Here is a 15,676-nt window from a genome sequence, read left to right on the forward strand (position 1 = left end):
GCATGCTACGGAAGATCTTCCGATGGATCCCCACCGACACCAGGAAGACGGTCACCCAGGCCCTCGTCACCAGCCGATTGGACTACGGCAACTCCCTCTACGCCGGAACCAAAGCAAAACTCAAAAAAGGCTCCAGCGGATTCAGAACACCTCAGCTCGACTCATCCTGGACATCCCCCGACGCAGCCACATCTCCGCACACCTGAGAAACCTGCACTGGCTCCCCGTCAACAAGAGAATCACGTTCCGACTCCTCACCCACGCACACAAAGCCCTCCACAACCAAGGCCCAAGATACCTCAACGACTGCCTCAACTTCTACACTCCCACACGCCAGCTCCGATCATCCAGCCACGCCCTCGCCGCCGTCCCCCGCATCCGAAGAGCCACAACGGGAGGAAGACCCTTCTCCTACCTGGCTGCCAAGACGTGGAACTCCCTCCCCACCCACCTCCGACTGATCCAAGACCACCTCGCCTTCAGGAAGCAACTCAAGACCTGGCTGTTCGAGCAGTAGCGGAAACCCCTCTCCCCCCAAGCACCTTGAGACCCTCCGGGTGAGTAGCGCGCTATACAAATGACTTGTTTGATTGATTGATTGATCTCTGATTCAACCATGGTAGGCCATGGACAGCAATGGGCTGATTGTTTCTCTGTGACTTTTGGGGGAAATTTTTAAGGCGTACAGCTACCCCAAGGAGATTACTGGCGCAATACAGACGTAGATAGGATGTCCCAGTACAGAGATTTAAAATAGCCAACTCTTCAGATTATTGTCAAAGACGCGTAATGAATTGCAGTTTCTAAGATTGTCTGCCGGAGAATTCCACAATTTTGGACCAAGGTAGGCAAAAGAGAGACCTATCATGTGTGATTGGACGGAATATTGCCACAGAAAACAAAGCTTGACTCAAGGATCTCAAAGATTGAATAGGCTGATAAGGAACTACTAGTTCCTGAATGTATTGAGGCGCTAAGCCATATTTGGCCTTTAACATATAACACAGTGCTTCAAACTCAAAGCGTTTAGAGAACTTAAGTCAGTGCCATTCCTGAAACAAATGGGAGACGGAAGCATATTTCGGTATTGGTAAGGGCAGCCTAGCAGCAGTATTTTGAAAAATCAGCAAGCGATGCATCAAAGTCTGATCCGCACCCAGGTAGAGCACATTGCCATAATCCAATCTGGATACAACTAGAGCCTGAATTACAGTCCTTTGAACCATTAGGGGAACTCATATCAAAATAGGAGGGAAGAGGATTAGAAATCCATTCATTTCCACTGGACAAATGTTCAATAATCAAAAATAGAATGGACACTAGTTTCTACAAAACCATTGGTTTGTATTCGAAAACCCTCATAGACATCCTGGTATCGTCGTTGCGGTATATCTTTTTTCCGCCCCCTCAGGAGTCATGGCGTATTCATCGGGTGTTCGATTGATGTGCTGGATGCCTGCCTCACCCGCGGCTACCTCTGGTTCAAGTAGAAGTGTCCAGAGATCAAAAAATATATGTGAAAAAATAGACTAAAAATAGTGTCTAATCAAAAACGATTATTTATTGTAGATAGCTAGGCACTATAGTTAAAAAGGGAGTTGCGATATGCAGGTGGTCAAGTTACTGGACTACCATATCTCTTAAAAGACGTGTCGACATGTTTCAGCTCACTGGGCCCTGTCGGGTCTATGGAGCTTTCGTCAGGACAATAAAACGTATAAATAAACAAAACGTACAAAAGATAATTAAAGAATGTGACTCACACAATTTGTGTGGGATTCAATGTTGAGTATAGGGAAATTCCCATGCTGTTTTGCGCAAAGTGAGCACTTCAACAGGGGACCCAGAGTCGCATATGGTTTTTTACTAGCCCTGGGCGTAGTGTGCGTAGTGGGGCTTCGCGGAGCTACGTGAAGTGGGCGAGAAACTACGCCCACCTCCGCACTCCGCGTAGCCCCACTACGCACCACAGGCCTCCCTCCCGCCCTCCCTAAATACGTTAAAAATCAAAGTGTAAAAATAATTAAAAGGCACTTACCTTGCCCGCCGCTGCCCGCCGCGTCCCCGGGGCTCGCTATCTTCGTTGCTGCCGTCTTGTTTACTAATGCGCATGCGCGGGCGGCCGCGCATGCGCATTTTCTCATGAGAAATGCGCATGCGCGGCCGCCCGCGCATGCGCATTAGTAAACAAGACGGCAGAATGAAGATAGCGAGCCCCGGGGACGCGGCGGGCAAGGTAAGTGCCTTTTAATTAATTTAAACTTTTAATTTATAGTATTTAGGGAGGGCGGGAGGGAGGCGGGTGGCGGCCAGCTACGCTCCGTCTGCGGAGCGTGCGTAGTGCCGCCTGGCTACGCCCTTTCCGCAAAATGCGGAGTAGACGGCACTACGCACACTCCGTGCACGGAGCGTAGCTGGCCGCCCACCCCTATTTTTTACCATGAGGTACAGTGTAGCGTCCCTTCAAGGGACCATATGCGACTCTGGGTCCCCTGTTGAAGTGCTCACTTTGCGCAAAACAGCATGGGAATTTCCCTATACTCAACATTGAATCCCACGCAAATTGTATGAGTCATATTCTTTAATTATCTTTTGTACGTTTTGTTTATTTATACGTTTTATTGTCCTGACGAAAGCTCCATAGACCCGACAGGGCCCAGTGAGCTGAAACATGTCGACACGTCTTTTAAGAGATATGGTAGTCCAGTAACTTGACCACCTGCATATCGCAACTCCCTTTTTAACTATAGTGCCTAGCTATCTACAATAAATAATCGTTTTTGATTAGACACTATTTTTTGTCTATTTTTTCACATATATTTTTTGATCTCTGGACACTTCTACTTTAACCAGAGGTAGCCTCGGGTGAGGCAGGCATCCAGCATGTCAATCGAACACCCGATGAATACGCCATGACTCCTGAGGGGGCGGAAAAAAGATATACCGCAACGACGATACCAGGATGTCTATGAGGGTTTTCGAATACAAACCAATGGTTTTGTAAAAAATAGTGTCCCTTCTATTTGTGATTATTGACCATTAGGGGAATTCACCAAGAATCTTTTTCAGCCATCTAAGGACTGAAAACAGGTGATAGTAACCTTAGTCACCTTTTGGTTCAAAAAAACACTTATTGTTAATAGGAAAGCCCAGATGTTTTATCTTAGTAGACAGAGTCCCTAAGGATCTCGGGCAGTGTCTTGAGCCCCAAAGAGAGGCGTTTTTACCCAGGACCATGACCGTGGGACCACATGACCAGGTGTTTGAGGCATTTTTATCATGTCCTCTCATCTATGAAGTTCTTAAAATCTTCAAAATCTCTGTCCTTGATTCTCTTCTAATACAAATATATTTTTACCCCAGAATTTCTCCTCAACATTCACCTGCAACTAAGGATCCCTGGCTCTTTATTATCCCAAGAAGGTGATTGCCACCAGATTTCTGCATTCACAACTACATCCTAGATATAAACCAAAGCAGTAACAAACCAATGCTAGACTTTCCAGTTTGCACTATAGGCATGAGAGGCAGCACAAATCCTAGAAAGGGGTTCAGAGGGTTCCCATCATCTCTGCATTATGCTGCCAAGCTGTCTGTATAAAGAAAAGTCTCTGATTGGATACCAGAAACAGGGAGGTAATGTGCCACAACTGGAAATCCAGGGGTGACATGCAAGCATTTCTCACCACTTATTGGAGACAGAGGCCATCTTTAAGAGGGGTGCATGAAGCAAAGAGCCTAAATGCATATGAAGTTCACATCAACTCTGCATTACTCCATGAAGCTGTGATGGGACAGCAAGCCTGTATTAGAGAAATCTCTACACTTAACCCCATGCGCGCTACGCGTTTTCCCGCTGTGCGCTGACTTTTGCGAAAACCCCCGGTTCATGACGAGCTCATGAGTGTACGACAGGCGTAACTCATGACGAGCTGAGCTTGTCATGAGCGTCGAAGTGGTTAAAGACCAGAAAGAGAGGTACAATGTGCCAAACTTTGAGATACAGGGGTAAACTGCAAGGATTTCTTAGCACTTTTGGAGACATAGGCCAGCAAAAGGAGAGATGCATTAAGCTAAGAGCCAAGGGTCACATGAAGTTGAAATCTACCTTGACCAGAATTGAGTATTCAGTGCCTAATTTGTAAAAGAATATGTGCCAGGGCCCATAGTTTTGTTCAGAAGCCTGCAACCGTCGTTGTCGAAGGCAAGGTACCATATAGTACGGCTGTGTAGTCTTGATTCCTCCTCAAAGCTGTTTAATCCACCTCCAAATACACCCTTCTCCTTTATCTCACTCTTGCAGGTTGCTTTTCATCCCTGTTTTCTTTCCTTGTCACTGTTTTTCTGTCTTTCTCTTCCTCCTTATTTTTCCCTTTAGTTTTTTTCTCTCTCTTACTCTGGATCAAAGTCTGTTGAGAAAAAAATACGTGTCAGCCCCCAAACAATGATTGCCGATGGGCCCCACCTGCAACCACCATCACAAATTAAGCATGTGGGATATTACACTCTGATAGACTGATCCTCGTAAGCGATGACGTAATGAATCAGCAACTCCCTACACTGATGTGTTCAACTTCCTCCTAGATGGACTGATGGTCAGGACAGAAGGGTCCCTGCCTCATTCTTTGAGCGGTTCACATCTTTAATCTTCTTCAGACTAGCAGCCTATGCTGGATTCCTGGACATGTTACTCTAAAGGGGTCACTTTAGGCATCCCCTGGGACTACTTGCCAATCTTCCATGCTCCACAACATTTTTATTCTTTCCAGACCTTTCTGTACAATTAGTGTCTGTGAATGGGGAAGAATAGGCTGAAGCAGAAAAACTCTAGTAGACCGGTCCTGCTTTATAGCACAGGACACTTGCTTAGATCCCTTTGGCTTCTACCCCTAGCCCCTGGGCAAGGCATTCTTCTGCCACCCAGTAAGTCTTGCAAAGTCCATGAACAATTTATTCAAATAAATCAGTAGTGACTTATACATCAAAAACCACGTAGACTTGTGCTAAAGCTTCCTGTTCTACCACCATGAAGTATCTTCCACTCTGCTTCAAAGCTAAAGTACAGGCGGGCCAGTCCACATCCCAATTAATTCCAGGTTAATCCATTTCTGCCCTTTTCTGCAGCCTAGCCGAATAAGTTAGACCATCACCATTAAATCCCAAAAATCCAAAATGTTGCTGATGAGCTTATGACCTATGATGTTTTTGGCTTTTCCAACAGGAAGACAAACCCAAGGATAGTTTCAGTACACTCTGCTAAATCCATCAACCGAATAAATATTTAGATCAGTTAAAATCAAACAAATTCCTTAAAGGCACAAAACGAATCCAACTCATTCAGTAGCTGAAGGCCAAGAAAAGGGCATCGTTAATGCTAACGCATGTGCTGAGTTGTAAAATGACTATGAAGGCACATATTCATAGACACCTCAAGCTTTATTGCCTGTTTATTTCAAATATGTTGGTTTGACACTCTTGAAGTCACATTTAAGAGAAGGGTGGGCTCACCTGAGGATCAGTTCCTTCTGAAACTGTAATCCAAATTAGAAATGTACTCACAAACCTCATGGGCGTCCTCATGTTCTCCCCATAACGAACATAGACCTTGCTTAAATAGAGTGCCGACGGGCAGCCACGGAGAGGGAAAGTGTGTCATGTTCCGGAGTTATAAAAGGTATTAATACTGGGAACTCTTCAGACACATCTGATGCTCCTCATCACGTGTGAAATGGTGCCAAGGCAGGTCAAAGTACGGGTCAATAGTGAAACAGAAGTGCTGTTTCATTTCAATGTGAGTAAGTTCTGTGCCAGAGAATCAAAGCCGTGTACTCACATGCCTTTCGTGTGAAGAAGACGTCAGGGTGGCAGGCAAGTGTAAATTAAACTCCAGCTGAGGCAGCAGGATATGTTGAAAATGGCACTTTTGATGTTGAAGGCGACCGGTGACAGGACACTGGCGGGGCTCATGGTACCATAGAGATGAGCTGCTGAAGAATTTAAATCTTGAATGATGAGGTAGCTTGAAAATTGACGCGCAGGGTGTTGTTTCCAAATCGTCGCCAATGTAATGAACAAGAATAAGTCCATTCTTTGTGATTTAAATGATGCAGTATTTATTCAAGAAGTATTGATGAAGAGAGCCCCACCAGGAGCGGTCTGCGTTCTGCTCAGCCCATTCAGCAGCTGATCACATCCAACCAACATTCTAACACTCCACATTCTCTACACGTCACACATCCTGGCTGAGCAGTACACTACAGCCTGGCAAATAGCAGAGATTTCGCTCGCAGAGAGGGTAAGCATTGTATAGAAGTTGCTCAATCACTCCGTCCATCATCCCCTTTTTTATCGCTTTGTTTGCCCTAAGTTGGCAGGGTATGCGCAGACGTGAGTCCCTTGCTCACTTGGCTTGGCAGTTCGGGCTGGACTGTTCCCATGAGGCACAGGGTCAGACTGATTTGCATATGGCCATGTCTGAGCTGGGGTGGCTGAGTGAACTCATGAATGGTGATGGATTAAACCCAGATCAGTTGACAAGGGGCGAGTGTTTGATTTTGGTATGTTTTGCACTTTACAAAAAAAATATTTTAACCATTATTACATTACGTCCGTAATGTAAGATTCATTTAAATGGATGCCTCTAGTTTTGCTCCTAGGAGGACCGAGTCAACATTTCTTTCATATCCTTTCGGGTTCAGAAAATTGAGCATTCTCGAGGTAGGGAAAAACAGCTATTTGGTCGAAGTAATGCCACAATGCAGTTTTTGTGGGGTCATTCTAATAAATGAAATTGTTTGGGTGGCAGCCTGTACTGCGGGGATTTTAGTCTCTTTGGTAAATGTCCCATAGCACACGAGGAGGGCTTTCCGCCACCAGACCAGTCCACTTGACGGGGCCCCAATGCAAGTTACATCACATCGAGCCCTCGTAAACCACCCCTCTTCCCCGTCGCCCTCACGCTCCGGTCCCAGTCAAGCCTGCCGCCAGTGCACAGTGCCGTAAGAGGCACCCTGGAGCTCTGGAGCCGCACCGCGGAGGCTATCATTACGCCACTGCAGCAGACGATGATTATAAACAGAAACAATGACATCGTTAGCTGGCAGTACTGCAGATCGGACCGGAAAGTGTGAAGAGGCATTCCCCTGTTCAGTCATGGACTGCCGCCAATTCCGAGTGTCAGCTTCCTATTGGCGAGCCCGGCGTTCACCGGCAGTATATAAGAAAGGGCAGAGCTGGCTCAAATTGAGAATAACACCTAGGCGGGCGGGAAGACGCGATGTACAGTGCCTGATGTGTGTAGAGCAAGTGCGGCGGCGAGAGGTGCCAAGGTGACCTGAACTGTTGCAGGTAGGGAGCTGCTGGTAAGAAGTGCATCATTGTGCCCTGGCGGGAGAGAGAGAGAGAGAGAGGGAGACTGAGAGAGAGAGAGAGAGAGAGGGAGGGGAGATAGAGAGAGAGGGAGAGAGAGAGAGAGGGGGAGGGGGGAAAGAGAGAGAGAGAGAGAGAGTCGCGTGCTCCATAATTCTGTTTAGAAGAAGAGTCCGAGAGTCACCATGCATTCACAGGGTGGCATTAGTTATGTGTGTTTTAGGACAGGGGCAGAGATTGTAAAAGCGAGGTCATTCAGAGTAAGATATTAATCTGAAAGAGGCACTATCAAACCTGTCAACCTCTTGCATAAAAACTGTTATACACTCAGGAGCGTTAGAGGGTGAACCTTTTTAGGTAAATTGGGAATAAACACTTTATTGGTGGGTGATTGAGGTTTGAAAAGGGAGTCCGTCCATGAAAGGTTGTGAAGGCATTTTGTTTGTCAGGAGGATGAACAGAAGTAAAAAGCGGGTGACACCTGCCAAATGTCAGTGAGTTGACAGGTATGCACGATGAAATCTATTCACAAAGTTAAAATTACACATGAGTAAATCTACTGTAGTGAAGATGTCCAGACGAAGATAGTATTTAAAATAGGATATTGAATAAATAAGAAGATAAAGTAATACAACAGGTGGGAGCCAGGGAAGCGATGTAACAAGTCCTAACAGCTTCACCAGAATGACTCCTACAATAGAACCAAGATACTAACATCATTCTAACATTCCTATACACGAGCTCTTAAAGCAATACACAACATAACATCTACATGTATAAATGTGCTCTTACATTTTGTAGTACTTTGTACTACCTTTGGCTAGTCACCATTTCGACTGTAAATTTACTACAAAGTGTGTACTTGCCATGTCTCCACTCCCTGAAACGGGGTAGAGTCAACTTTATGTGTAAAGTTATTACAGCCAAAGAGTACCAAAACAGTAGTAGCTGACACCTGGAGTAAGTTCATAACCACACATGGCCAACCATTGGTACAGCAGCACCCTCGTATACAAAATATTGGAGACGGGTCATAGGATAGAACCTCATAGCAAATAATGTTAAAATAAATACATTCATTTTGACTTTTTAAAACTAAACCTATTTTTATTTAATGTAAAATTATATTAAAAATGAATATTATTTAATGACTAAGGGGCATATGTAGGTAGGCGTTTGCGATTCGCAAACGGCTATTTGGTATGTAGGTGCCCCATAGCAAAATAAGGAATCGCAAAAATTGCTTATTTCTGAAACATATTAAGTAAATACAAACGTTTTGCTTTATGTGGTATTTTGTTCTTTAAAACACAATTTCAATTTAATATCTTTAAAGTAACTTTTTTTAGTGTGAAGATATTACTAGTGACTTTTGACATAAAGTTCGTGTTCTCTGTCACTGGGGTGGGGATCATCCTATGGTAAAGTACAGGTGAAATGTAAAAAGTTTATTAAACTTGAAAAAATACTTTTTGGTTAAATAATAATGTACATGTACTTCAATTATTTATTTAATTAATGTATATTAAATTAGAACAAAGCTAGCAGCTACTCGACTATTAACTTAATTATGAATTACATATTTCGTTAATGTTAAAATATAAAATTAAAATAATTTCTTCGACATCTATTAACAAATCCAGCTTAAATTAAAATGCTTATTATGAATTAAAAATTGCAAACAGTATATATATATAATTAATTTAAATTGAATTCTTTAAAGAAAAAATACATTTATTTTTAAATTGGAAAGGTTATTACAATATGTTATTATGCAATTATATTGTTGTGTTTATGTATACTGTTTAAACCATTAAAATGCATTCATATATATATTTTTAAAAGTCAAAATAAATGCATTTATTTTTTATATTATTCTCTCTAATACTTTATTTCGGTCAATAGACCTTAAAAGTGCAGGTGCTATAGATCATACAATACATTAAAAGAACAAACATAACAAGTGCATTCACATGTCCAGCAAAGGACTGATTTACAGTTCAAATTTACAAACCTGCACCCCATTGAATATCCCCCCAAAAACTCTATCCGATATATAGTACCCAATTAAAATACTAGTAGAAAGGAGAGAATCCCTTGACAAAAAATAAAATTCATAAACTTTGTACACAGAACCAATAACACGATTCATATGAAGAGCAAAAGACCACAATTTATTAGTCACACAATAATTTAAAAAAGCGGACAAACGGACCACTTAGCACAAGTTAAAACAATTGTAACAATTAAACAAATTATTACATTAAAACACATAGTATTCAAAATTGACCAGCAAAATTGATACAAAAAGACAGAAAACAGTAAGACATTAACTCGTACAGTACTAGGCGTATATTCAAACTCTATCTGACACCAATATTTTGTGCACAATGATATAGTGTATCAACAAAGGTATCCAAGTCAAGAATTATACTGGAGAATGCGTCGACGCGTTTCGGTGGTTGTTTTCAATTCTATCCACCTTTGTCAAGACTACAGGTTCTATCTGTGGTAATTCAGGGATCAATATAATCTCCCTTTGAATCCACTTGTGGGTATAATCAAATTTTCACTTTTTAAAATGATATTTATTCTGGGCCGTGAAATGTTGGCTTCATGTTTCCATAATACAATTGCGTCTCCTGGTTAAGCTACCAGTTAAGTATCCTGATATAGGAGCGCTGAGCGTTTAGCAATATTCAATGGTTAAGCATCGTCGGGTGCTTTCCTTTTCATTTAAAATGGGGAACCAGGGGCACTTACGTCATGTCCTCGTGGTGGAAACAATCGTTTCACTGTTCGACCGCAAAGGACTGCCTGCTTCTCTGGTTCCGTGGCACGCCACGGAACCAGAGAAGCAGGTGCTTCAGGCCGGACATCCTAAAGAGAATGTACCTGCCACTTATTGGAAAATGTGTGCGGGGGAAGAACCCCATGCCTAAATTATATATATGATTTCCTTGCCCGTGCTGGTTGTATGCCATCCAGGAAAGACTATACAATATAATGTTCCTTAACTCTCATGAATGTAGCTGTTAGAGTACCTATTGCTGAGCACCCCTGCAGGTGGGCAAGTTTACTCTCCGTATAGCTCCCGATCAATTCATTTCTAGTATTTGCAGGACATGTTACATCAGAATTATCCCATTGGCTCGATCTACCTATACTTCGGAGTTTAATCCCTGATATGTACAAACCATGCTAATTTCCCTCCACCCGGTAGTCCCAGTACTTCCTTTAGCTCTGCCCTATATACAGCCAATTCCAGGGTCATCCATAAACGACGCCAGGAGGCTAGATGTCTAAGAGCAATTTCCTCTGCGATTGGCCTCACCCCTTGATCCAAACACAGAGGAATACGTGGGGAGCTGAGTGGGAGATCAAATAGCTGCCTGGTAAAATTGTTGTGAGACTTGGTAATACTCAGAGAACAATGCCCCCTTAATTCAACCCCATACATTACAGCACCCCTTGCTTGTGCTCTATAGATCTCCACAATCAGTCCAACAGGTTTGTGGAAAGAATTCCTACATAACTTCACCAACCCTCCCTTTGTTTGCGCTAATTTAAAACATGTTTTATTTATTTGTGTCCCCCATTCAATGTTTTCAGTTAGGGTAACCCCTAGGTACTCAAATAGAGATACCCTGTCCAGATGAACTTCAAACAGGGATTAGGACGTGTCGAAATAACTGGGTTAAAGACCGTATGTTTTTGTCTTCTGGATATTAATTTCCACCCTCCTATGTTTATAAAAGGCATCAAAGCTGGTGGGGATCCTTTGAATGCCCATTGGTGACTTGGAAAGCAGTAATGTGTCATCGGCAAGCATTATTGCCAACATTTTGCTATGCGCTAATTTTGGTGCATCAATGGCCTTCTCCTTATTCAATACATCAACCAAATCATTGAAATACAAACAGAACAAGTTGGGAGCGAGCCCCCAGCCTTGTCTGACACCTCTTTTTACTGCTAATGGTGTGGTAAGTTTACCATATTTTCCGTACCGGATTTGGGCATAATTAACTTCATGTAAACACCTGAACAGATGACACAAATAAACAGGAACCCCTAAATCATTTAATACAGCCCATAATTTACCTTTGAGTACCAAATCAAATGTGGATTTTAATTCTACAAAAATTATATAGAGGCTGCCACCTTCTATCAACAATGTTTTCCAATAAAGAAGTTGGAGTCTAAATATTTGGTCAATAGTAGAGGTATTTTCCCTAAAACCGTCTTGGAATGGGCTCAAGATGTTATGTTCATCCATCCATATTTGGAGACTGCCGAGCAGTACCCGAGCAAAGACATTTTGTGTTACATCAAATAAATGGATGGGTCTGTAATTAATGGACAGGAGTGGTGAGCCCTTTTTATATACTGGGAAAATTTCAGCACCAGGTCATGTTGCAGGGCCACCATTCCTTGCAATATAGCATTAAATAAAACCCACAGATTGGGGCCCATTATTGTTGGTTCTGCACAGAAGAGGTCCCCTTGTATCTTGTCTAGCCCAGGTTCTTTAGACATGGCTATTTTGCTTATAGCGCTGGATATTTCTGTCAAAGTTATCTCAGGGGCTTCACTATGAGTAATCTGCAATGGGGGGATTGCTAGGGCTGTGGAGCTACCCTCTACCTCTGGCGTAGCACAAAGGGCCTTAAAATGTCCCTTCCATATGTCTGCCGCTATGTTGGGTTCTATGGTCTGTGTCCTGTCGCTACAGCCTGGGTTGACTATATTCCAAAAGGCCAAAATATTCTTAATTGATAGTCCCTATTCAAATAGTCCAATTCATCTGTCTTCTGGTTTGTTTTTGCTTGAGTAATACTTTCTGTGTATGACCCCTCTTTATTTTGATTTGAATTCTGACCTTAGCTTTAATTGCAGATAACAGAGCTAGTTTCGCCTTCCGGCAACATTCATCAAACCAGGAAAGCTTAGCCTTTTTTTTCCCCCAAGGGCCTTAATGGAAAAAATATGTTGGCCATATTAGAAGTCAACATTTCATGGGTCTCTGCAACTCCTGGGAGGCAGGAGTACCATCTGTAGTACTAATCCTTTTCATTTCCAATAGTATCTGAATCACAGTTTCATATAAAGACGCCAACCTATCAGAAGATTGTTGAATTACCGGCCACCATATTCTTCTCCTATTGTTAGTGAGTATTATTCCATTGTCTGGTGACATTTTTAAGACAGAATTCTTCGCAGGGACCAGTAACTCCACCTCCACTGTCAGGATATTGTGATCACTGTCATGTCGGGGCAAGACAGCAAAGTCAACAACCCTGTACCACAGCCTGGTTTCTACCATGATGTAGTCTAATATGGAGGATTGCCCAACTCTATTAAAGGTATGCTTCCCTGGAGAATCCAATTTTGTGCGATCATTACAGGTTCTTAGAGAGTGGTTTAAGGTGAAAGATTTGATCTGAAGAGCCAAAAGGGTCCAAGCCCTGGTTGGCGGAATGTTTGGCTCAGGGATTGTCCAGAACAGACCTTCTTCACAAGGGGTTCCACCATTGAGATCAATCAGAGGCTCAAATTGGCAATTAAAAACACCACCTCTAACCATCAAGGCATTTTTTGTAATAGTGGGAATAAAATCAGCTAAATGTTCAATAGTCAGAGATTCTTGACTATTACTTACATGCCTCGAATAGATGTTAACTAGTGCTATTTTAACCTTTGATGTAAGATGCACTGGACATCGTTAGATGAAGACTCCAGCTGCTTGACTCTGCAACCCAGATGTGTACCTACCCAAATACAGAGACCCCAAGATGGCCTGCCCTTCACTCTGGTAGTCCTTCAAAAAACAAGGGTAACCCGGTAAACCAATGGCATCTGGGTAAATAAAGACTTTTATAAAGCAAAATGATGCCTTGGACTCAGCTAGCACAATATTACTCAAGAAAGGGACCACTTGATTATCTCATCCTATACCCAATATATTGTATTTAGATGAATCAAATTCTTACATTTCATTTCCTCAGGTAACCCAACCCTATATAGAGAACAGCAAACGCTTTTCTTATGTGTTTGATTTTCAATTTAATTGAAACACAACCTAAAGTTAGACTTCTTGTTCTTTTGAGTCTATTTTTACCACATTTAGACAAACAAATATATATATACACATCACTTTTTACACATATACATACACAATATATACAAACAGTGATAAACTGGTATTGCGATATATTCTGATAGCCCAATTTTTTACACAGGATGCTTGCTCCCAGTACAGCCTCAGTATTCCTTAGACAATAAGCTCCTCCAGACCTATTTACAAAGAGTATACCAGATCGTTTTTTAATTTTTGGATCTGTCTAATGTCCTTTTTACTCCTTGTTAAACCAATTATTTCATTTATAGTTTTCCAATATTTTGGCTGGGGTCTTCTCTCAAACAAAGGTGTCGACGCGTTTCAGCCCTCTTACTATGGGCCTCATCAGGACTTGGGCTAATGCAATAGTCCGTTCTATTCAGGCTTCCCTGAGCTTCCCATAAGTTGTTCACGTGGGTGTTTGCCCTCTAAAAGTATCCGGCGTCCCAGCGTTTCTAGGGACTTTCCGAGTATAATCATCCGTTCAAACTCGCTTCTCTCAGAGCGGGGCGGCTTTCACTGCCTCTCTTTCCTCCCGACAGCAATTCAACCGACCGGATCCTGTTTCCAAGCCGGTCACGTGATCAAGCACCCTCGTTATTCCCAGACACTCTGGTAGTAGCATTTATTCAAAATGACGCAAATCCCAACCGCAGAGCAGTCTCCCCAGCCGAAGTTTCATGAAACATATATACAACTTGTTGGTCTACAAATGTCCACCAGTAAGAGCAATCCAGTTTGTTTCTCAGACCAGCAACATTCCAGGATAGAACCTTCAGCGTAGTTAATTCTGTACAATTTCCTGGATTAGCTGTCTGGGTATCAATGTTGGGGGGGGCAATATTTCCCTCAAAGGGTTTCCTGCACTGTTCCCGGGGGTCTTGTTTGAGCTCCAATATTGCTACAATGTTTACTGGAGAGCTTAAAGCTGTGGGTGAGCTAGATGGAATATCATTCAGAGACTGCCTCTCGATAGACCCTTTCCTGATTGCTCTATTGTCCCAGAACAAATATTTAGCTTCAGGATGCACCTTTGCTCCTTCATCTTCCAGCCCATACGTAGTTCTTAGACAGTACAACCCCCTGATAGGGATGTCCCTCTCTTCGGGGACCCCTTGAAAATTGATCACCTGTTCTGAGTTATAGGGTTCTATGAGTCGGTCTCCCTCTTCTAGGACCCCAAATCTATGATCCGTAGGCAGATTGTACAGCAAGGGCCTGGGTAGTTGATGCTACGGTCCTGTCTGCTGTCATTTTAAGCTCCACATACCCTGTCCTAGGCTATTGTACACCCTGATCAGCAACGCTTGGCATGGATTATAAAAAGAACCAAGTGGCAGGGATTTTATCACCATACCTGTATCCTGTCTAAGATGATTCATGCACAAGAGGCTATGGACACTCATTGGATTGTAGTGAAGTTCCTATTTTCCCTATAGGCCCTGCGCATTGAAATAACATAAACAGCAGTGTAGACGTAGGACTGAGGTCTTCTAGGTCTCTACTGACTATGTTAGACTTAATGTAGGTTTGCGCCAGCTAGCTCAGAGGTCACTGGAAACTTTCTAGACTGAATAGGAAGTGATCAGCTTCCCTGGCTCAGACAAGAAGGGATTCAGCTTCCGACAACCGCATAAACATGACAACTTTGCTCCCTCAGAATAAGAGTCAATCTCTAGAGTCGTGTGAAACAATAGACAGCTATTTCACTCAGTCAGTTGTGCAGATTTAATTTCACCAGGGTGCAGAGAAATAGAGAGACGGGCGTTTTCAATAAAAGGTATTATTTATTGAGCAGTCTTCCTTCTCATGCAAGAGAAATGAATTGCCACAATTGCAAGACTTGTTATAAAGTAAAGTACGTACAGTAAAAGGAGTATTATGCAATAATACTGTAAAAGCATTGATATGGTTTCTTAGCCATAAGATACTTTAAAATGGATAATATATATATATATATATACATAGGTTAATGTGCTCAACTGGTGCTTCTAAAATACGCCTACCCCGGTGTACCTGACCTAAGCCTAATACGTGGGAAGGAGTAAATAAGTAGCAGTTTAAGTTAAGTAGGTTTTTTTCCAAGGATCTTTTCAAGAATTCTCTCTAAGGGTTTAGTCAGCACTGTACCTTGGGAATAGAATGTAGGAGGTCTGGTATCTCCCTCTCAGGACCCGATATCCCAGTCAC

The 15,676-nt window shown here is 42.6% G+C and overlaps 1 protein-coding gene across 10 annotated transcripts in view; it reads left to right on the top strand.

The window, feature by feature from the left end:
- The first annotated feature begins 7,212 nt into the window (after nt 1-7,212).
- LOC147733236 (interferon regulatory factor 3-like) overlaps nt 7,213-15,676 on the top strand; it is a 282,847-nt gene continuing 274,383 nt past the window's right edge. For 8 of the 10 annotated variants that reach the window (XM_086957790.1, XM_086957794.1, XM_086957793.1 and 5 more), the window contains exon 1: nt 7,213-7,347. The gene's annotated coding sequence lies outside the window, so the exon portion shown is untranslated. Of the gene's footprint in view, nt 7,362-15,676 lie in introns of all 10 variants that reach the window. The other 2 variants (XM_086957796.1, XM_086957788.1) reach the window with 2 other exon arrangements.

The sequence above is a fragment of the Lissotriton vulgaris genome, chromosome 2_1 (genome assembly GCF_964263255.1).
Source record: "Lissotriton vulgaris chromosome 2_1, aLisVul1.2, whole genome shotgun sequence".
NCBI lineage: Eukaryota > Metazoa > Chordata > Amphibia > Caudata > Salamandridae > Lissotriton > Lissotriton vulgaris.